At 31.3% G+C, this 23,882-nt stretch overlaps 1 long non-coding RNA gene across 1 annotated transcript; it reads left to right on the top strand.

The window, feature by feature from the left end:
- The first annotated feature begins 3,298 nt into the window (after nucleotides 1–3,298).
- On the top strand, nucleotides 3,299–5,506 carry LOC104646590 (uncharacterized). Its single transcript, XR_740709.4, has 2 exons — nucleotides 3,299–3,820; nucleotides 4,013–5,506. It is a non-coding gene; the product is annotated as an uncharacterized lncRNA (long non-coding RNA).
- The last annotated feature ends 18,376 nt before the right edge of the window (nucleotides 5,507–23,882 follow it).

The raw sequence follows: 23,882 nt of genomic DNA, 5'->3' as shown, positions 1-23,882 counted from the left end.
TCAAAGTAAAAATACTTTCTCTTTGTTGAGATATACTAAGAAAAAAAAACACTCTTTAAGAGGTACTTTCTTTGTACTTAATTTTTCAAAAAACTCTTTTAACTTTTCAGAAAAAAGGGTCTACTCTTTCCTCATATAAAAAAAACATTTTGGATGTACTTAGTTCTCTTATACTTTTTCTTAAACTCCTCATTACTTCCTCAAAATTCAGTTTAAACAGTAATATTTTGTTTAAAAGATTCTCAATGAGAATTCAATGAATACTCAAGTATAAAGTTCACGCTAAAATTAGACATGAACGAATCAACTGAAGGATATCAATAACAATATAGAAAATTCAATACTCAGATTTCAAGAACTCATAACTCAACGACATTCCTCATCTCAAGAATACTCAAATCATAGAGTTCATGATGAAATATAGACATGAGCCAACAAACTCAAGAATCACAATGCATAACATATAGGAATTTAATAATTAGGAATAATATTTCCAAAAGAATCAGGAACTCAAGAAATAAATATCAACTAATCTCAAGAAACTAAAATTAAGGATAGAATCCCACATTACCCCTTTATTGATTTGAAAGTAAATGTATGGAATGTAGAAGAACTAGTCTAACACTATGTTTGCAAGAACGAGGTTTTTTGGCAAAATTGACGTGACTCGAAGAACACTTGAACCCTAATTTTTCTTCTCTTGGAACCTCGTAATATTTTGAAGTGTTAATTAACGTAAAAGAATTGATAAACACTTTTAAGACCTTAATTAGGTGTAAAACACCATGGTTTAGGCTTAGAATATGGGTTAAAATGTTGTAGTTTAAATTCCAAATGTATAGGACAAAGACCAAAATGACCCCAACTTTTAAATTTGACAAAATACCTTAAATGGGAGGTTTCACAGACAGTTAAGGTATCCTGGTCTGTTAAAATTCATGGGCCGTATTGATGGTCGTTGAACTTCACTTGGCCGACAAGGCTTCTCAAAAACAGACATAACTTTTTTTTCTAAACTCAAAATGAGGAAAAATTTGATGGTTTTTGAAGGATTCAAAGACCTTTATGTTAATATGTCATGGACCACCTAATTCATTATGTCATGAGAGATATGATTGTTTGAAGTTGACTCAAAATATAAAAATTGATGGGTGACTTGTATGGACCCCCAAAAGGGTCGTACAATTATAATTTTATGAGTAGAGCTGTGTGGTGTTATAGAATGATTTGTTGTTCATCTTGTATTTCAAACATACTTAGAACAAACCTTTGAACATCTTTGTAAGACAACAATGTTCAAGAACATTTTCACTACTAGAAAATTAAAGCTATCGCGCAAACAAGAATCAAAAACAGATTTTTTAATAAAATATACGAAATATTTTTCTTAAAGAAGAATTATTGTTAATATGTGTGTAAAGAATCTTACTGATTCCAACAAACTTTGCAGAAACACGAAGTTACCAAGTTTAATGAACCAGTGAAGAACAAAAGAATAGAAGAACTGAAATTAATTCACAATTCTAAAATTTGTAAAACACATAATAGAATCTGGAAAATTTTTAATAGGAAAAAGATCAAGTCCATTGAAATCACAGTGTCCCCTTAAGGAAATTATTCCCCTCTAGTATCCGGGGTTTGATTTGGAATATGGCCTCCCAGAGTAAAAGGATCTCAATCACCAGAGTATAGATACCAAAACTCCTATGTCAGCGAACCACTCAACGACAATAAAATACACTTAGAATACTAGATTTAATAGTTGAAGAAGAAGTCCATGAATTCTATATTAAACTGAGAGGAAATCCCTTTATTTATAGAAGAAGGGTAGTACAAAAAGGTTCTTATTGTGCCTTATCGGAAAGTCACAAACCTTTGGAAAAGTCACAATCTTTCAGAAAGGTCGTCACCTTTAATAAAAGTTAGAACTGTCCATAAAAATCGCAACTTTTCATAAAAGTCGCAACTTTTCATAAGAATCACAACTTTTCATAAAAATCGCAATATTTCATAAAAGTCACAACTCTTTATAAAAGTCGCAACTCTTCATTTTCCATTCACACTTCTTTAAAACCCAACATGATTCGAGTCTGGTCTTAGAAAATTTTGATGTATTACAGTCACATCAGGTTATAATTGATACCTAAATTGATTCAACTAACTGTCATTTTTCTTTTGGAATTCAATTTTCTATTATTTTTTTTGGTCGATGGCCCATTTTCCAAAAAGATAAATCAATAATGTTGAAGTCAAATGATCGAATTTCATCTCAATCTATGAGGATGAATGCATACACTAAAACCCTTAATAAAATAAAGTTTTTGTTCCAATTTGATTCAGTTTATAGAAAATACCTGATAATCCTTGAACAGCCAAACATGAATAATTGGGGTTTTTAGGAGTATGCATTGGGTTCTTGTGTTTTAAAAAATAAGTCAAAGTATTTTTTTTCATGTTAAACGAATACTCCTATTTACTAGATATAATATAACAATAAATCATTACAAACAGAGATAGCGACATTAATATTTGGCTTAAAGAACTACAAATCAAATTGCATGACGACCTTTTGAGCCTAGAAAGAGTAATTCATTCTTTGTCTACTTTTGGAATTCATAACAAAAATAATATCGGGTCTATTAATTAGGAATCCAGAGAAGGCGTGAGGGGAAATAAGGAGTCCTTAATTAGGAAACCCTGCATTAGTTGGATTTATAGGCTTACCTAGTGGGTCTATCATGTTATATTTGTTGTCCTTTTTAGTGTTGACACTCAATTTTGTCCCTCTGCTAATTAAATATTTTTCAAGCTTCTTGAATTTCAAACAATTTGAAGTAATTATTTTGAAAAAATCAAAAAAACTTTATTTTTATGGTGATTTTCCTTTTTCTTTTCCTATAAAATATATTTCTATATACTTGAAATATAAAGATTTATATAGTTTACAATATATATTTAGAAAATCATTTTACTAAAATGGTGTTTTAACTAAGTTAGAATTTTTTATTTAAAAAAAAACTAATAATAATGAAAACCTAATGTGAAGATGATTGTTTTACTTTGTCTGAATTAAGAGTGTTAATAATTAATTGAAAGCATAAGTCATTTTGTTTTAAATTTTTTTCATCTTATCATTTTCAATACCAGGGGTCTTTTTTCCTTTGAAATCAAATTGGGCCTTAGCTTTTCAATGAAAACAAAAGAAAACTCAAATTCTTGGCCCAATTCACAAGACCAGGCCCAAATAACTCCTTCACTTCTCTGCTCTCAATTTCCCTCATCAAACAATAACACATCCGCAGCCTCAACAACGTCAACCCATAACAAGAGCGAAACCAGAAACTCCAGCAGTACGCGACTTGTCCAAAACAGCCATGCAGTGCGCCCATCGAATTGAGTCTCGCACGTGTCTCTCTCCCTCGACCTGATCCTCTTGAAAATTGGAGGACAAGGCCAGGTGTCTCCATCTCCTTACAAGCTCGTTCTTGGCTAAAAATCAGACGACTCTCCCCTCTTTAATTTCTATTTGAAAATGGTATGAATTCGTACACCCTCCAGCTCACCCACCCTTATCTTTGCTAATTTTTGAATTTGGGATTCTCCCACATAGTGTCTAACAAGAAATTTCCCCAAAACTCTCTTATATAAATCCCTTTCTTTTCACTGTTCAGAGGAGGATTTTCGGAGACCAAAGAATACCCAAAAATTTTTGGGAATTCTTGGTTCCACAATTAAAATTTTAAAACATTTTGTGGCTTTTTGAGTTAAAGAGGTGGAATCGTTTCCAAACTCGTTGTCCCCATTTGCTGCTCAGCACAAAGTAATCACATATATTTTCCTTCTTGCTAGTTTAATTTAATTTTCTCTGATTATTTTTAGCATTATGAAGGGTTTTCGTCTGCATATTTTTTAGTTATCTTGTTGGCTTCTTGTCTTCATATTATGATTGGTAGTTTAGTGTTTTCAATATATTAGATTGTCTGTGTTTGATTATATCCACAAAATCTTGCAGGTTTTCTTCAACTCTATTGGAAAATTAGAATACCCCTTTTGTTTGATTGTCAATATTTACAGTAAGTTGAAATTAGAATACCCCTTTTGTTTGATTGTCAATATTCACAGCAAGTTGTGGATGATTAATGTTCAAGTTTGTCACTTTAATCTCAGAAAATGTTTTGTAGCTTTAAAAAAAATTATCCTTTCGTTTCATGGTCTCGCCTCTTTCACTTCCCACGTCATTTTGTCCCTCTGATGGCATTATTCTATCTCCTTATTTGTGAAATTTGGTTTGAGATGATTAGCTTTTCGTAGTTGTGTTGCTTATATGGTTGTTGATTAAATTATGGTTGGACTGGTCATGATAGTTCTGACCAGTTTATTGTGCTTACATGTAAGTGTTAGTTGGGTGTAAATGGAGCCAGTAGCAGCTTGTTTGGATTGTTATACTTACTGTTTGAATTAGTTTTTTGGTTGTTTCATTGTTTGTTTAAATTATGATCAGTTGGCGACTGAAAGGGTGCAAAACTCTATGTTCTATAACCTTTGTGCCTCTTCCGTGTAATTGTTTAAGTTAGAGTATGACATTCATAATTATTTCCATTGCACTTCGTTACTTGCTCAAATTTCTTAGCAACACCATGTAGTTAGGATGACTACGGTTAAGTTACTTTATTAGTTTTAAGAAATCATATTTTATTACTTTAAAAATATTGTTCACTGTGTTTTGGATTTTTACATGATGATAACTAGATCGTTAATTTGACTTGATATTATTCATATTGAGGTTCTTATTTTACTCTTTTCTTTTCCTCCTTTTTCATGAACACGCTTTCCGTGAATGAGTCCAATGGACTCCCTTCTCTTGCATTTTCCTCTTTTTGAGTCAACCTTCTTCGGAGTTGTGAAAGGGAGCTAATATTATTCGTTTGGACACCCAAAAATACAGCAGCAGCAGTAGCCTAAATGGCTAAAATAATAGCATTTTATCGTACTTGAAAAGTCCCAAAAATTGCAGTAATTGAGGCAGAGTTACGATAACCTCAAAAGGCTGAAAATGAGGAGCAAATTTGGGTTAAAATTCCTAATTAATGAAGCAGCAGCAGCAGCCTTAGAAAGGCTAAATTTTTTTTTTGAAAGTTTTGGACTTTCAAAAGGCCAAGCTAAACGGCAGCAGCATCAACCTGAAGGGCTGGACTTGGGGGTGAAATAAAATTTCAGCCGCCCCCTCGTTTTCTTATTCTCTTATTTGCCTTGATATTAGTATATTTTCTTTATTATATTTGATTGTGAAAAACTAACAACTTTAAAATTCTCTTCTTGACTTAGATAAAATTCCCACGGAGCTCCTCGAGTTTAGTTTATCAAATCTTTCTTTTGTATCTTACAATTGGTGGCATTTCAAATTTTCATTTATTCTTCAAACCCTTTTTAAGTTTGATAATTTAAGCTTATAGAATGACTTGAGAACATTTTTGTTCTTTCATAGTTGTTAAAAAGCTTTGAATCCATGTTTTGAGTTTGAATTAACTATTTAATTCCTTTTTTGAGCTGAATGAAATTGTTAAGTTTCTTAAAATATATATATAAAAATATAAGTTGTCTTATAATTTAACTTAAGACTTTGTATGAATGACTTAAGGTTTCTATATCCTTTAACAGTTGTTAAAAAAAGTTCCTTAATCCATAATTAGGAGTTTTGAATTATTCATATTGGTTCAAAACATTAACATGGGTAAAAGCTTATGTTAGGCAATTTGAGCTTCAAGACTAATTTGAGAATTATTCAATATCCTTTCATAGTTAGTATTTAGTTTTCAAATTCATTCTTAAATTATTTTGTTGATTTTTCAACTATAAAACTTTACCTCGGATAAAATGTTTAGTAGAAATTATTATTTTACAGTATATCATTTGACTTATTTCATACTTGGAATTAGAGTTGTCAATATGGGCTAACCCACACCATCCGGGCTAATCCATATAGGCTTTGACATTTTACGGGTCAGGACGGGCTAGCCCATTTTTGGCGTAGGGCAAAAATGGTCGACCCAACCCACAAGTACGTGGCTTGATGGGCCAGGCCACTTTTTTAAAAAAAATATATTTTTTTATAGTTGTTAAATTAAGTTTCAAATTATAATTTAAAATATTATCATAAATTTCGACAAAACAATAATACCTGATGTTAATGTTTGTACTTGTTAATTAAATCAAAATAAAATTATTTTTATAATATTTATAGAGATAATTTTAGAGACCTCCATGTTTCGCTCTTTAATACTCACCTCCCCTTTGGTTTACGATAATACGTCTACCTCCATTATTTTCATTTACTTGTAACCATTCTTTAAAACTATTTAAAATAAATATAAAATTAATATAGATTTGACAATTTTACTCTTTTTTAGATAAATTTCTTCTAAATAAATATTATATAAAAAAAATTTATTTAACAAATACTTTAAAAATAAATTAACACAAAGACTTATTTTTTTTTAATCCAACAAAGATCAAAGTCTTCAACTAAGCTAACCCACATTTTCACCAAATATTAACTCTTATCTCTATTTCACCTTTACCAATTCACGTAAATTTTTTCCCCATAACCCATCATTTTGCGGCAACAATTTCTTCAAATAAAAGACAAAATTAAACTACCCAAGAAAGAAATTAGATAAGAACGATAAGATTTTATTCTAGTTAAACATTTACACAAGCTAAGAAGAAACATGATCCAACGAATAAAGATAAATCATTGAAAATTAGATCTAAACATTCATATATACGGGTAAATTTATCAAATGTAAATTAATTTATATTTATTTAAATAGGTTTAACGAATGGTTACAAGAAAATAAAAATAAGGGAGGTAGACATAATATCGTAAACCACAGGAAGGTGAGTGTTATAGAGCGAAGCCTGGAGGGAGGTCTCTGAAATAATCTTGAATTATAAATATAAATATATAAATAAAAATATTAACCTAATTATTTTGAATTTGGACTCTCTTAAATTTTAAATTTTAATATTATATTAAAATATTTTAATTAATTATTATTGGCCCACGGGCCTACCCTACCTATATTTCTCAAGCCCATCAAATCAACAGGCTTATTCACGCCGGGCTAAAAAACCTTTTTATTCAATGGGCTTCAAAATCTAAGTTCAACCCTATTAAATCTCGGGTTAGGCCAGGCCGGCCCAACGGGCTTAGCCATATTGACGGCTCTACTTGAAATAAGATTAGTGTACAAGTGTCAAAAAAATGTAGTTATTTTAAAACAAGATTTTTTACAACTAATCTATGTTTTCTTTATAAAATTATCCAAACATTCAAATTCGTCGGTAAATCACGTGTTTGCGGATTCTCTAAGATGCTTAAACCCTTCCTTAGAGGATTATTTGAACCCTTACCCAAAAGTCTGGTTTATTTAAATATTTTTTCGTTAAAAAATTCATTTCGAATGGTTCTCTTAATTTTTACCTAAAAATTAAGTGGCGACTCTCAAGTTACAAATTATTAAAAAAAACTTTAACAAAAGTTGCCGAAGGTACGAAATCAACTTCGAATGTTTCATTTTTCGAAATCAAGTCGCAACATTTAGTTGTTTTCTTTTTGAATGTTAGGCTAAGTGTGGGTTGGGCCATGCTCACGCAAGTATAAAGATGTGTAATTTGTTTAAGGTTTTTTAATAAAACATGAAATTAGCTTAAAGGGGTCTCTTTATTTAATTTCAAAATTTTTAGCACAAATAACGGTGGGTTTCTGTTTGTTTTAAATGTTATGAACACAAATAATGTGTCTTTTTACATGCTTTTGGAGTTTTAATACATATACCATACATTTTCTTTGTGTGCTTCTAGAGTTTTGAACACTAATAATTTAGGGTCTCTTTCTCTGCTATCAAATTTTTTAATACAAAAAATCTGAGGTTTTTGTTTGCTTTTGAAGTTTTAACACAAAAGATGTGGCTCTTTGCTTGCTTTCGGAATTCTTAACACAGATAATGTGAATTCTCTTTATCTGCTTCTAGAGTGTAACATTGATAATGTGGGGGCTCTTTTTCTGCTTTAGGTATTATTAACTCAATCAAAGCGGAGTCTATCTAGTTTGGTAAAAAAGATCATCTTCATTAGCTTATGGTTTAACGTTTAAGATTTCAATGGTTTAGTTGTTGTAAAATGGAAACATTAAATTTGCAAGATTTCAAAAAATAAAATTTGTAGAATAAACTGTATTGATTATCATGACATTTTAGAATTTCATACAATACTAATTTTCTACACGTGCGTTGAACATGAATGCCTAATAATATAATAAACAATATTATAAAATAAATTTTGTTTGGGTTAATAATTTTACATATATGACGAAATAAAGTACAAGTTTTAATGAAAGATCATGGTGGATTGTCATATTGTTACTCATTTGTTGATGTCAAAATTATTGAATTTTTTCCGAACCTACAAGGATGAATTTTACACTGACGCCCATTGTAAAATAAAATTCTTTTTCATTTTATAGAAAACACACAAAAATCGTTGAACCGTCAAAGGTGGATAGTTTAAAATTTTGAAAGTGGGAGTAGGGGTTCCAGTGTGTCCAAAAAAAAACTTTTTACTTTTTTATTAAAAACTACTCCAATTTATTTATTCATATAATATAATGTATCAGTTAAAAATTAAAGTGGCCACATAAGTATTAGCATTTTTCTAGTCTACGTAAGCTTCCATAGTTTCTAAAATAAATCATGTGACTCTTTGCTTACTATTGAAGTTTTTACCACAAATAGCATGTGTGTTTCTTAGTTTGATTCTACAGTTTCTAATACTGACAATATGAGTTATCTTTATCTGCTTTTGATTTCTTAGTACAAATAAAAAGGTCGGGCTCTTCATTCTGCTCGTAAACTTTTTAACACAAATGATGTGTCTCTGTACTTGCTTTTGATTAATACAAATAATACGGGTTCTCTTTGTCTGCTTTCGAAGCTTCTAACACTGATAACAAGAGGTTTCTTTCTTCAGAGTTTTTAATATGAAAAACGAGGGGTGCATCTGATTCTCAAAAAAGGATCTTAGTATACATGTGACTCTAAGATATCATGCATAGGTTGTGGGTGGGTGGGTGGGGGGAGGTACTAATGCATTTTAGGTTTTGGGTGGGTGGGTGGGGGGAGGTACTTCTGCATTTTATAAGATTTGCAAGTTTTTTGACAAAATAAATCTCGTAAAATTAATAGTATAGAATATTTTGATATTTAAGCATTTAATATATTACTAGTTCTGAGCAACCGGACTCCTCCACCAGAGACTTTCGGTCTGGAGCTCATTCCCAGTGCATGAATCGAAGGTGCATTGCACATGTATGCATAATAATATAATGCACATTTTTATAAATAATATCAATATTATTACATAAAGTACTTTTGAGTAAATTCTTTTACATATATGAAGAAATAATATATAAATTTTAAATAATGGCCAATGTGGATTATTGTATGGTTACTTGTTTGTTGAGATGAAAGTCGCTGAATTCATCTAAACCTCAAGGATTAATGAAGTTCTCATTCCGATTTTATTGAATTTATAGATAGTAAAATAAAATTTCTAAATGTCAAAATTTGATAGTTTGTGTTTTTAGGTGTTGTGGTTGTGGTGAAAGTAGGGGTGTAGTGTGGTGGTGCTGGTGGGTTTCTACTGTTTTTTAAAAGTAACTCCAAGTTTTTTTCCGGCTAAACAACTAATCATATTCCCTACATTTTATAATACTATGCATCGTTACAAACATAGGTGGTGGCATTAATACTAGCATGAGTCTATTCTGGCTTAAAGAATTAAAATCCCAAATTACATTACAACTTTTAACACTAGTAAAAGTTTCTTTGTGTGTTTTGAAATTTTTAACACAAATTATGTGGGGTCTCTTTGTCTGGTTTCAGAATTTTAGCTCAAATAATATGGGGTTTCTTTCTGCTTTCGAAGTGTAAAGTACAATTAATGTTGCTCTAACTTGCTTTCAGAATTTTAACAAAAATAATGTGGGTTCTCTTTATCTGCTTTCAAAATTTCTAGCACTAGTAACGTGGAATAGGGTGTCTTTGTCTAGTTCTAGAGTTTTTAACACAATTGTTAGGTCTGTCTCTGCTTCTAAAGTTTTTAACACAAATAATTTGGTTGTTTTCTTGTTTTTATTATAAAGAAAACTTAGAATATTATAATAATAAAAAGAAGACAAGAAGTATAAGATAGAGGAGAGAAATTTTCTTATTCAAGTGTGTCTTTCAAATGGTGAGTGAATCTCTATTTATAGTGTTGAGATATCACCCCAAAAGTCATCTAATTAATCTACACATATTTTTTTTTGAAGTTCTTATCACCTTGGAAGCACCTATACATGAATCTAATTAATAGTGGATAAATCTAATAAATAAATCACATGTACTATACAATGGATTTATAACATTTTTGAATTTTTAACAATAATAATGTGTTTTTTTTTCTTTCAAACTTTTGGACGCTGCGAACATAGGGTCTCTTTATTTGATTTTGAAATCTTTTAACACAAAAATATGTTGGGTCTGTCTAATTCAAAAAAATGCTGATCTTAATTTAGCTTCTGAAATATTTTTTTTGAAAAATAAATTTCAAATATAAAAATAGCTACTTAAATATTTCATCTAGGTAAAAAAAAATAAAAATAATTATCAAGTGTGCACGTTTTTGTGAAGTTTCTTTATTTACTTTTAGAAATAAAATAAGCAATCACACTTGTTTTTGCCCTTTTTTTAGTTTTTTATTTTAAATAAATATTTTTTAAAAAATTTATTGTGGTTGGTTTGTGTGGGAGGTATTTTAAAAAAAAAATTAAAAATGAGATTTTTTAACAAGGACAAATTTTTTATTTAAAAATGATTTGAACTTTTTGAAAAATATTCTTCATAGCAAAGAAGTCTAGAATCATATAATTTGATATTTGCAAACAAATATGTTTAGTAAAATAATTGGAGTATTAAGTATTTCATTTACCTAAGGTATATTAATTTCTTTCTAGACGAACTCAACGTCTATGTCGTATTTTAAAGACTTTCTAGATGAACTCGACACCTATGTCAAATCCACTAAGGTGAATGCACGTGATACAAATAGAGCATATGTTACTAGGGATCCACATGGGTTGATCAATGGTCTGCACCAATCCAATCTCATAGTGTTACATTAAGTTAGAACTTATAACTGATGATATAAATTAATTTAACTGTCATATATTTTTAAGAATTTGATTTTAAATTTGTTAGGCCGTTGGGACAACACTCAGAATAGCTCAATTGATCTTATTTTAATTTTTCCCCATTATTTTCCTTTTTAAAAAATTTAAAAACTAACCCTCGCCGCATTCTTAATCACCCAATTACATTTTAAATATATATAAGTAGCTACCCCTTCTTCACTTTTCTCTTAAAATGCTATAAATTGTGAAGTTCACAATTTTTTTTTTATTTTATTAGATTGAATTTTCAATGTTACATGGATAAACTTCCTACCAGTTTAAGACGAGCAAAAACCAGTCCCATGTGACGATATTTAAGAAATTAAATGACGATATGATTCAATGTCTACAATGTGATAAAAACACATAAGCATAAATTTACATCGGACTATAGTGAGGATGTTATTTTTTATCATGGGCTCTTGCTTAAGCATAATTATTCAGTTTCAGATGCAAATCTTTCTTGAATTTTGAAGTTTGAATTAGTTTACGTAAAATGGAAATTTTAGATTCTCAAGTCTTAAAAAATTGAAATTTAAAAATTAATTGCATTGAATATTATTATTTAATATATTACTATCTCTTCACATGTGTTGTACATGTATGGCGTAAAACTATAATACATATTTTTAATAATAGTATCAATATTATTTAACCACATAACCCAAAAGGCAACATTGATAAAATGAGGCATACACCAAACATGGAACTATTGGAATTAATGAAGTTTTTATTTTTGAAATTGAAACTGCATGAATCATTAAAGTTCTTTTTTATTTAAAATTTAAGTTTCTACTAGAAATGATAATGTTTTTAATCAATTATTATTGGGTAGTCAATGTTTAAACCCTCCACATCTTCAGGAACCAATTCATCTCGAAAATCTTCTCTTAGAATTTGAATTTTTATTCGATTTTTTTAGAGTTACACTCTGAGACTTCAAATACAAGACCATGCCCCTCTTTTAGATTGTTATCATCCGCAAAAATAAGCATCCAGTACTAAATTTGTATCTAGTTTTGGCTCCACCGTAAAACAAGTTCCACTTCGTTCCACCATAAGTAATTAGGGACTGCAGGGGCTCCAGAAAAAGGAAGCTCTTTGTTTATTTTCTTGGGTAAGTACTGTCAAACATTAAAAAAAATTAGCAAAATAAAAGTCCATAATAAAAAAACCCCAAAGTGTTCAGCTCTAACCTTATATATACACACACACACACACACACATATATGAACCTAAATATTAAGCTTGAAACCAAGAACACTAATCTTGAATGTACCACTCCAAAACTAAAATTTATTTTCCCCCACGCGATAGTTTGTAACACAGCGGAAAATGCTAGGTTGAACTAGAGCCTAAACGTAAGGATAAATTTAATAAAAATAATTTCCCCTAACTTAGTAGACCATCCAATACGCTTAGGGGGCTTAGGAGTCAAGACCTAATAGAGGAGTTCCAATCAAAAGGAGCAAGCCAAGGCAAAAAGTCAAGAATGCCCCATACTTGGAGCTAATGCCTCAAGGCTCAACGGCCACCACTACGGCTCGTGATCAAGACCACGGTTAGTGGAAGACTTTGTGGAGTTTCCTTGGCCAAGAGAGTGGAGCCCCAAGTGTCCTAGATACTGCGCCAACCCTCACGATGGGACCACAGATTGTGGTCCACTCCACGACTCGTGAGGTGGGCCGTGAGACTCGCTTAGTTTTTTTTTTTTTTAGGAAATGGGGCATTTAGGGGAGACACCCAAAGCACCACAGGCACCATAACAGGCCGTGGTGCACTTGACAAGGGGAAGGGGGCTCGTTAACATGACTTGGTTTTGTAGGAATTGGCAATCTTGAAGAGGATATTGCCTTAATCCTCAAGACAATCACCACGAGTCGAGGTGCTCAATACAGCTCGTGAGGCGTGGATTGTGAACCTGGACGAGTTCTTTTAATGAAGGTTAGTGTAGTCTGATACTTTTGAGTCCAATATATGTGTGAGTGTTTTGGATGGTTTATGGGTAAAATATAAATAGGTTTTAAAGTCTTTTTCATCCATTTACAAGACTCAAACTCAATACTTCCCAAAACTAATTCTCTCAAATATTTCTATCTATACAAATTTCCTCCATTAAAGAAAACCAAAAACTTCAAGGATAGGGTTCAAGCTCCAAGATTTCCATCTCAATTTTGTGGTAAAGCATCAAACAAGGTATGGGAACTTTCATTCATGAGATTTGTTTTTTCATGAAGCCCTTCCTCTACTATTTTTGAAATTGGAAGTTTGTTCAAAATTAGGGTTTCGATTCTTACCTTGGGTTCTTCTCAAAAACATTTTATTTATGTTGGTTATCCTCAATTATAATTAAATTGAAGTTTAATTAGGGTTTTTATTGTTAAATTACCCTTGAACCCATGTGTTTTCCCATTCACTCAACTTTATGAAAATTATGATGCGGTTTCTTTGTGAATTATGAATATGTGGGATAGTATGTAGGTGGATTTAGTAAATAAATTTTTTTTATTTTTCATTCTTACGGTAGAAATTCTAAGCATGATTTCAGGTCTATGACCCTTGAAGTGAAAACTATAAGTTTTGAATTTTTAATTATGGTCTTGAAGGCAATGTATGAGGGTAATCCAATGTCCAAGATTCTTATATATAAATGGTTTGATCCACTTTAAAGCTGGAGGTGCTTACTTTTATGTATTTATGAATAATGTTAAGTTCCACCTGAATGGTGAAGATATAATGACTAAGTTGTGAGATATGGTATTGTTGAAAGACTAGTTTCCTTTACTATTACACATGACTATGTATTAATTGTCTTAGATGGTTATATGATTATTTTTAGTTGAAAAGTAGTTCTCACCATGTTGAATCCATGAGCTATGTATGAGTTTGGTTGAATGAAGAGTAATTTACTCCTTCACATATGAAATTACAATTCACCTTAACCATGTAAAAATTGGAGAATAATGCTTAGCACCGAGCGGATATGGAAAATGAGGTAGAGACCTTCCCGCTAATTTAGGTTAGGTCTTTTACATATGCTCTCATGAGTGGAAACACTCCCACTAGTTCAATAAGCCGGGTTTCTACAAGCAATCTCTCTATTCCATAACTATGTGCCCGCATAGGTCTTCGCTAGTGGATCAATATTAAAACTATATATGTTTAATTCTCTTAGCCAAGCAGGACACCTTCTTTCGGTGTGGGGTTATATTATACCGAATTCCATGTAGGTCACATTGTCTAAGGCAATTCTCTCTATGTAATAAGATAATGAATATGATCTGAACCATACTTGTGATTTCTTCATAAGTATATGTAGTAGGAGTGAGGGTATGAGACTTCACTTGTTACATTGCACGAGTAATCTTTGAAGGGGATTATGGGGGGGTCCATGATGCTATTGTAAGAAATGAAGGTATGATATATGTTGATTGAGTTGTTGTTAAGATATGACTCGCCTTATGTACATATGATGAACATGGTTATTCCCTTATGTATGATTTTGGATTATGATGGGATCTAAAGTTGATATGTGTAACTAAGGTGATTCTAAATAGATACTTAGTATAGTTGGGTATCTAAAGGTTATATGTGTAACTAAAGGTGATTATAAACATAAGTATGCTTTTAGGGTTGCTAAGGTGATGGTCCTACTATGTTATGAAAAATCATATGAGAATGCTATTATGACTTGTATTATGTCCTTATGTGCATAAATGGTTTTCAAGCTTAATAAATGCATAATTTTCACGAAAATGTCCTTTTTAGGATAATTAGGTATTTTTATGCATGTTTCCTGACTAAGTGCTTTTGTACTATCCCCTTCTCTTTTACATCTCCTACGAGTGTAGGTTCAGGCCATTGAGGTGCTCTTAGTCCATTCTTTAAGAAAACATGGGTTTCTACCTCCAAGTTTTGGTGAGTCCTCAATGTGAGGACGATATGTTATTGATTATAGTTCAAGTTTACTTTCTTGTTTTGGACATGTTTCTATGTCTTTTTGATGTATTTCATGTGGATTATCAACTAATTTGAGGTGGATAATGCACCTAATGTATTTAATAATATGTTTTCAGAGATGGAATCTAATTTTTGTATTATGTTGATTTTGAATGATATATGTAAAACAACTAAAGGGTGCATTTTCAGGTTCTTAATTAGCCAAGATACGTTTATGAACTTTTTAAATACTCAAGTAAATCCATTATATTCATTTAAAGATGTATAATATTTTAAATATATTTGGAATCTACAATGATGCTTGAAAATAAAGCCTACTTTTATATTAACCTCTCTTATGATAAGACCACAGAAGAATCACACAACAACACTTAAAGTATGAATAACCGATTGAAATAATAGCAAGTTTTTTACACTTTTTTTAATAACACTATCATTTAAAAACAATATACTCCAGTGTAAGATCTTGATGGATGGAGAAACATGTGATTGCAGAATACTTTGAATAAAATACTGTTTCTCAACTTTCAACTAATTTGACTTTTTCAGGTATTTTTATTGTTGTGTTCTTCATATAAAAGTCAGTGATGTATCTACATTTTTTTAATACAAAAATTACAAGAAATGAGTTTCTTTTGTTTAAAAAGTTGATGAGAATCTGGTTGCTTAAATTTCTTTTAAGAAAATTCTTTACTTGAGAGGTTTCATTTAAACAATCATGCTTAGTGCTTGGTTTGTACTAGATTTGGTGATACTAGAATAAGGATTCTCAAATGACCAGACAAACTACTTATGAGATAGGAGTATTCAAAATCTTTTCACTAAGCAAGTTTTCTCAATTGCCTCTTTCCCAACTTACTGTGTAATATTGAGCTTAAAGTTATCTAATACCCATATTTTAGATTCTAATTCTGGATTCTCAATAGTTCTTGAGATTCTCATATGCTAATTTAGGAGAATATATATATATATATATATATATATATATATATATATATATATATATATATATATATATATATATACATGTTTAGTCTTTATTCCTTACTTCTGTAGTATTATTAAGTAGTCGTGTGTTCTCTTATTTGTAATGTATATTACTCGTTGTTGCTTCCCTGCTTTATCTCTTGCTCTTTTGCTGACATATGTGTTTAGCTGTTTTGCTTCAGAAACATCTCTTTTGAGCCGAGGGTCTATAAGAAATCTTCTTTATAGCAACTCATAATATTACAAATACTCAAAATTGCACTTTTTAACTGATAAAGAGTTTTTCACAAAATAATTGAACCAATAAGAAATCAATAACGCATGTATCATTACACATCATCATACATATGTGATTAAAAAAATCGATCGATTAAAAAGGCGAAGAGATAGTGCATGAACCTATATCAATTCAATAAGGGAAAAGGAAATAGAAGAGAGATGGATTTGCAAAATCAAGAAAAGAATACCTAGTGAGAGAGTAGGAACAGAGACAAGGAGAGTACATAGATTACCTGGTAAGGACGAGAGAGACGAGTTCGCTCTATGGCCGATGAGGAAGAGTAGTTTTCCCTAATTCGTATGGGTGAATTTGAAGAATGAGGAAGAGAGGTCTGCCCTAATTCATATTGGTGACGGTAATACTCGAATGTAGGGAGCATTTAGCGGCAAATTCACTCACAAAGATTAGGGCAAACCTCTCTTCCTCATTCTCCAAATTCACCCGTACGAATTAGGGAAAACTACTCTTCCTCATCGGCCATAGAGCGAACTCGTGTCTCTCGTCCTTACAAGGTAATCTATGTACTCTCCTTGTCTCTGTTCCTACTCTCTCACTAGGTATTCTTTTCTTGATCTTGCAAATCCGTCTCTCTTCTATTTCCTCTTCCCATATGGAATTGATATAGGTTCATGCACTCGCTTTTCGCCATTTTCATTGACTGATTTGTTTAATCACATATGTATGATGACGTGTAATGATACATGCGTTATTGATCTCATATTGGTTCAGTTTTTCTGTGAAAAACTCTTTATCAGTTAAAAAGTGCAATTTTGAGTATTTGTAATATTATGAGTTGCTATAGAGATTATTTCCTATAGACCCTTGGCTCAAAAGAGATGTTTCTGAAGCAAAACAGCTAAACATATATGTCAGCAAAAGAGCAAGAGATAAAGCAGGGAGGCAACAATGACTTATATACATTAAAAATAAGAGAACAGACAGTTACTTAATAATTCTACTGAAAAGGAATATAGATTAAACGTATATTTATGTGTGTGTGTGTGTGTGTGTGTGTTTTTATTGTCCTAAATTAGCAAAAGAGAATCTCAAGAACTATTTAGAATCCTCAATTAGAATATAAAAACATGAGTAATAGATAACTTTAAGCTCAAGATTACACTCTAAGATGGGAAAGAGGCAATTAAGAAAACTTATCAACAAAAAGATTCTGAATACTCATATCTCATAAGTAGGTTGTCAAGTTATTTGAGAATCCTTATTCTATTATCACAAGATCCAGTACAAACCAAGCGCTAACTGTGATAGCTTGAATGAAACCTCTAAAGTAGAGAATTTCTTAAAATAAATTTAAGGAACCACATTCCCATCAACTTTTTTGAACAAAAGTAAGCAATTTCTTGTATTATTGGATTTTTTTAAAAAAAGGTAGATACATCACTGACTTTTATCTATATAACACAACAATACACATACCTAAAAAAGTCAAATTAGTTGAGAATCAAGAAAGAGAATAAACCTTTCTTACGAGGCTACTGTAGTTCTCCCAAGTATTACATTAAGAAAAGTGACTTTTGCACCTCACGGACCAGCCATGTGCAATTCTTTAGTGGATGGTCATGAGGAATATGCTACCACTTGTACATACATATTTCACATTCTAAACATTGTTAAAAACACTTGACAATGAAGATTAGATATTGGGATTCAAATTAGGTGTACAACAAAATTTGAAAGATTATACATCTTTACATGAGTATAACCTCTTTACTTGAGTATTTAAAAAGCTCATAACAATACCTTGACAAAATATGAACCTGAAAAATGCACACTTTAGTTGTTTGATTCAAAATCAAAAGAATACAAAAGTTTAGATTCCATCTTTGACAAAAATATTATTAAATATATTAGGTGCATTATCTGCTTCAAATTAGTTAATCCATACAAAATACATCAAAAAGGCATAATGCATGTCGAAAACAGGAACAACTGCTAACATGCATATAAAACATATAGTAGACATATTGTTATTAAAGAATCCCAAGAAAATTACCTTTGAAAGATGAAGAGGTGCACAGAGGACGTGGACTGATTGCTTCTAGAAGTTACAGAGAAATTTGTAAATTTCAGGAATGATTAAAAAATGTAGTAAACGTAAAATTAAGATTTTTCCCTTGTTCATCCTCTAAACTCCCATTTCTCTAAATAGGAGTAAAAAAGAAAGAACATATAAAAAAATTCTTATCATGCAAATATAATACATCAATAATTAATTAAAAGCAAAAACAAGGTAAATAATGTTACATCATTGCAAAAAAATAATAATTATTAGACAAGTGAAGAATAGATTAAAATGTAAATTGATTGTTGGAATGACTATGCAATTATATAAGTAAGAACTAATAACAAAAAAATAGTATTTATAGGTTTGTGTATTTTCCATAATAGAAATGAAAATCATTTCATTGTTTTCTAAACAGAGTGAAACACAATTAGTGGTAGTTATGATTAAGCAAATGAAAAAAAATAGTAACATAGATTGATTTGAAGAATTAATGATTAAAAAATGTAATTAATAAACATTGTAAGGATTTGCTAATACATCATATAATAAATGGAAAATAATTTAAAAAATGTCAAAATTTTGAGGGAAAAAAAATTAATGTCATTCTTGGGTTTAGAAGCATGCCGCATTACATAAAAACATGCGATTGATGAAAAAATAGATTTTCAGATCACAATTTTTTTTATTTACAATATATGATATTTTTCTTTTCCCGATGATTCTTAACTACTACTTTAAAAGTTTTAGGAGATATTAAATTATAATTGCCTTAAAGATATACATTTAATTCCAATAGATTCGGAACTTCAAAAGTATATATAAACCACCACATTATTTATGCTAAAAGCTTCAATAGCAGACATGATGATCCCACATTATTTGTGCTAAGATTTAAAAACAACCTTGAAAAATTGTTATGTAATTTGATTTTGTAATTCTTTAAGTCAAAACAATCTCAAATGCATCACCTCTTTTTAACGAAGTATCACATTATATAAACTAGTTAGTAGGACTAATTTTTAACTTAATACACCACATTATCATAATATATTTCTACTTCTCTTTCTCTCAAAACCCCAATATTGATTATAAAACTTATCTGCTCTTTTCATTATTATTTTTTATGGTGGATCGTCTTCTGATCAAGTTTAAAACCAAAAAGGTGAATTCATCATGACTGAAAGCACTGGAAGTATAGAAATCAACAAAGATGAAATTTTTCCACTTTCGGATAAACCATATGTTGGTATGGTTCTTACTAGCAGTAATGTCAAGCCCATCTACAGTTTGGTAACTCTCATTTCCTTCCTCCTATTTTCATATAAAACTCCCTTTTTTTGTTAGTATTTATTCACAAACTATTCTTTGTAGTGTTGATTCTCATCCTTAACTAGAGGTTTTGTGGTGATACAAAATCATCTTTGTTAGGACACTTCATAAACTAGTGTTGGGTTTTTTTGGATGAACATGAATTTAGTGGAACTATGGGTATTGGATGTGTAACGACTTAAGAGTATACCCTAGAAGTAAGAGCACCCTTAAGTCGCCACATGGCATACTAGACCTCTCAGAGGTCTTATACAGGCCCTTTAACGTCGTTCATCGCACCTGTTTGAAAAGTAGTGCCGATTTAAAGCTTTTTCCAACAATAGTTCAAATATTTATGGAATCGTAAGAAAGAACTAAGTCTCGTCATGGTCATCTTAGACACATCAAATATCTTGGGTTGACATTCCTTACATCAATTTAAAAAAGTAACAATAGTCTATTACAAATTCTTTTTGAAAGGAAACTAAGGCATAACTATGTCCTTAATCATATGAGTACATACCAAGTCTCAAGCTTTTCTTCTAATGTTAGTCTCAAGCTTTTCTTCTAAGAGACTCCTCACTTGTCACCTACACTTGTAGAAATAGAACAAAATATGAAATTAGCACATTGAATGCACTAAGTATGGTCAACATCCAAGAAAACCATGCTAAAAATGGACATTTACTTTACAAGGATAGGTCCACTAGGGCTTCCAACTTACGACTATTAGGATAACTCTTATTACTTCCTTAGAGATGGTTTTATGTCGTTCCAGCAAATCTATCCCTAAGTCTATCATTCCACTCAAAAAGGATACCATTATGGTCTTTCACTTTAAGGCTTCTATTAACCTTCTTTTCTATATTCAAGGTTCTATTCTCTTGACCTTCTTTTCTTATTCAAGGTCCTATATTATTCATCCTTACAAGGGCACCATCTTAGATCTACCGATCCTACACTTTCATTCATCATTCATTCATGCACATACATGATAGAGGTGCCTAACCCTACTATATCAAAAGTTCATCTTTACATAACTTTCATATATCAAGTGGAGGGACCTAAGTCTACCAATCAAGACACAACATCATCATATCACGGATTCAATAACATTCAAGTACCATGTAGGGACAACTAAGTCTAACACACAAGATAATACATTATTCGATAAGGACACTTTTTTGTCCTTCATCATCATATATCATCAATTAGAGAATAATAATAACATTAACTCCCATAAACGATCATATAGACATTACAAGAGTACTTCACTTAATAACTTCACATTATGCAATATGACACATATAACATATCATCCTCCACTTTACATATTAATATAAGTCACAACATCCTCTACTGATCACATTACTTCACATAGTAACACCGCCAATGCCATTTTCATAACAGTTATAACCCTTAAACACTGCCACCGTAAGTGGACCATAGCAATCAAGGCAACTCAATATCACTTCAATACTAAATTAAGGAATTAGGTCAACTCACCACCTCACAATCATCATCATCACCATTCTTTAGCCTTTTCGACCAATTTACTTTACAAAGTCTCTTACTAATAGCCACGTACACAATACTAAGCCAACAACCAATCCATATCAATGATACAACAACATAAATAATGAATATCATCATTATAAGGCAGGTTATAAACAATTCAATCATGATTTGTATATAATTCAATAGCCCAAAACAATCTACACATGAATTCACTAAGCTCAAGCCATGATCATTTCATTCACTTTAAAGCCAAAATTAGGGATTCAAGGAATACATATGTTCAGGGACTTTTTGATCTTAAAATATTCAATTAATATTAATTACTTCACAAAACATTGATTTAAAACTTTTCATGCAAGAACCCATGCATAGAATTAAAAATAGGAATTTCTATGTTTTTAAACATCTTTGGAAAGCCTTGGAAATTGTCTCCATGAATGGAAGAAGGGTCAAGGATGAAATCCCACGAAATTAGGCATGAAAACTTGGAGAATTTTGCCTTCTTCCTTGGGACTTGGAGAGCTTAAAATTTTTGGACTCTAATTGAGGATTGCGGTTTTTGATTAGGGTAATGGGTGCATAATGACTTAAAAATAAATATATAATACACCTCCAAAATACCCCTACATTAATTGGACCTTTTTAGACAAGTAAAACTTAACTTAAATTTTCGGAATCATCGTCGGGGACCAAGTCCACATCGTGGAGTTGTTCCCTCAAGATTTTTTTGAAATAATTTTTAGGAAAGTAGAGTCCAAGACATGGAACAAAAATTTGACCCTTGGTGAACCATGTCCGCAACGCGGACTGGTTTCATCTATGCACAATTTGTAACCGCCTTGGGCAGCTTGTTGGCCCAAGGTTGGGTCCTCCTCAAAGACTCCTAGGGGGCCCTTAGGGGATTCATAACCGGATGACTTTGACCCTAAGTATGGTCATCTAGGTGTTAGGTTCATATCAACTTATTTTATACTCCAAACAACACATAAAAACACATACAACATACAACGACACACTAGCACACGCTCAAGATTAGTTTCCGGACGTCTTGGTCGTCCTTGGACGTTTTGACTTCCCAACTCTACAAATTGACTTCTCATTCTAATATTAATTATCTTAAAACCTTATTAACTCATTAAGACCTTGTGAGGCTATAGATTACCCTATTTCATTTTGAGGGTCGTTACAGGATGGGGAAATGATTTCCTATCCTTTTAAAATCTTTATTGGGAAAATGCACAAGTACCCCTTCAACCTATGCCTGAAATTCCATAGACACACTTATACTATACTAAGGTACTATTACCCCCTTTGAACATAATTTATAAGTAATTTTCTACCCCTTTTCGTCCTACGTGACACTAGTTTGAAAAAAAGCCGACCAGCGTTTGGCCTACAAGATAGTACCACGCAGGCCGAAAAGGGGTAGAAAATTATTAATAATATAAGTGCAGAGGGGTCATAGGACCTTAGTATAGTATAAGTGTGTCTCTGTTATTTAGGGCATAGGTTGAGGGGTACTTGTGCATTTTCCCATCTCTATTAGTAATAATTTCATTTTTATAATTATGTGATATTTCATTTTGTAAAAAGGTCTTCTTTTCTTTTTTAAATTGTAGAATCTCATTTCCATTGTATTGAATATGTCACGACGCGGGTTACACACTAGGAGTGACATAACGTACTTGACACTGAAGGAGTCTCATACAAGCCCTTAACCACCATTACATAAGACATAAGAATAATGCGGAAACATAAAACTTTTATCATAGAACTACAACTTTCTTCATATATGAAAAATGGGAAGCTAGATTTGTAAGACAATCTAAATATAAGAGTACGAAAGTTAGGAATCACTCCTTACATTAATCGTAAGTCTTATCATAAGAAAATACAATATAGTCCTTAACAAAGAAATTTAACTAGAACTAGAATCAATAATATTCCGTACTAAGAATGGAGGACACCGAAACATAGAGGTAGCAACCCAAGTTTTCTTCAAGGATGAACTAACAAGACCTCAATGGTCCGAACATACAATTATTGGAGATGTAGAAGAGAATGGTTTAGAAAAAACAGTACGAAGTATGGAAACATGTATAAAGACACTTAATATTGCTAAAAAGACATTTTAGTGAAAATAATGCATTTATTAAGTTGGAAAACAATTTATGCACACAAGGACATCAGACAAATCATAATAGCATTTTCATACGATTTTTCATAACATAGTGTGACCATTACCTTAGCAACCCTAAAAGCATACTTTTGCAATGCATAGATGACATTACATTATACCAACTATACTAAGTATCCATTTATAATTACATGAGTTACACATATCAATATAAGATCCCATCATAATCCACAATCATACAGAAGTGAATAACTATGTTCATCACATATACATAAGGAGAATCATATCTTAACAACAACCCAATCAACGAATATCGTACCTTCATGTCATACCATAGCATCATGGACCCACCCATATTCACTTTCAAAGACTACTTGTGCAATGTAAAAGGTGAAGTCAC

Source organism: Solanum lycopersicum, chromosome 1 (assembly GCF_036512215.1).
Source record: "Solanum lycopersicum chromosome 1, SLM_r2.1".
Classification (NCBI taxonomy): domain Eukaryota; kingdom Viridiplantae; phylum Streptophyta; class Magnoliopsida; order Solanales; family Solanaceae; genus Solanum; species Solanum lycopersicum.
Note: the sequence above shows the minus strand (reverse complement) of the source record. Positions and strands in the feature narration are given on the sequence as shown.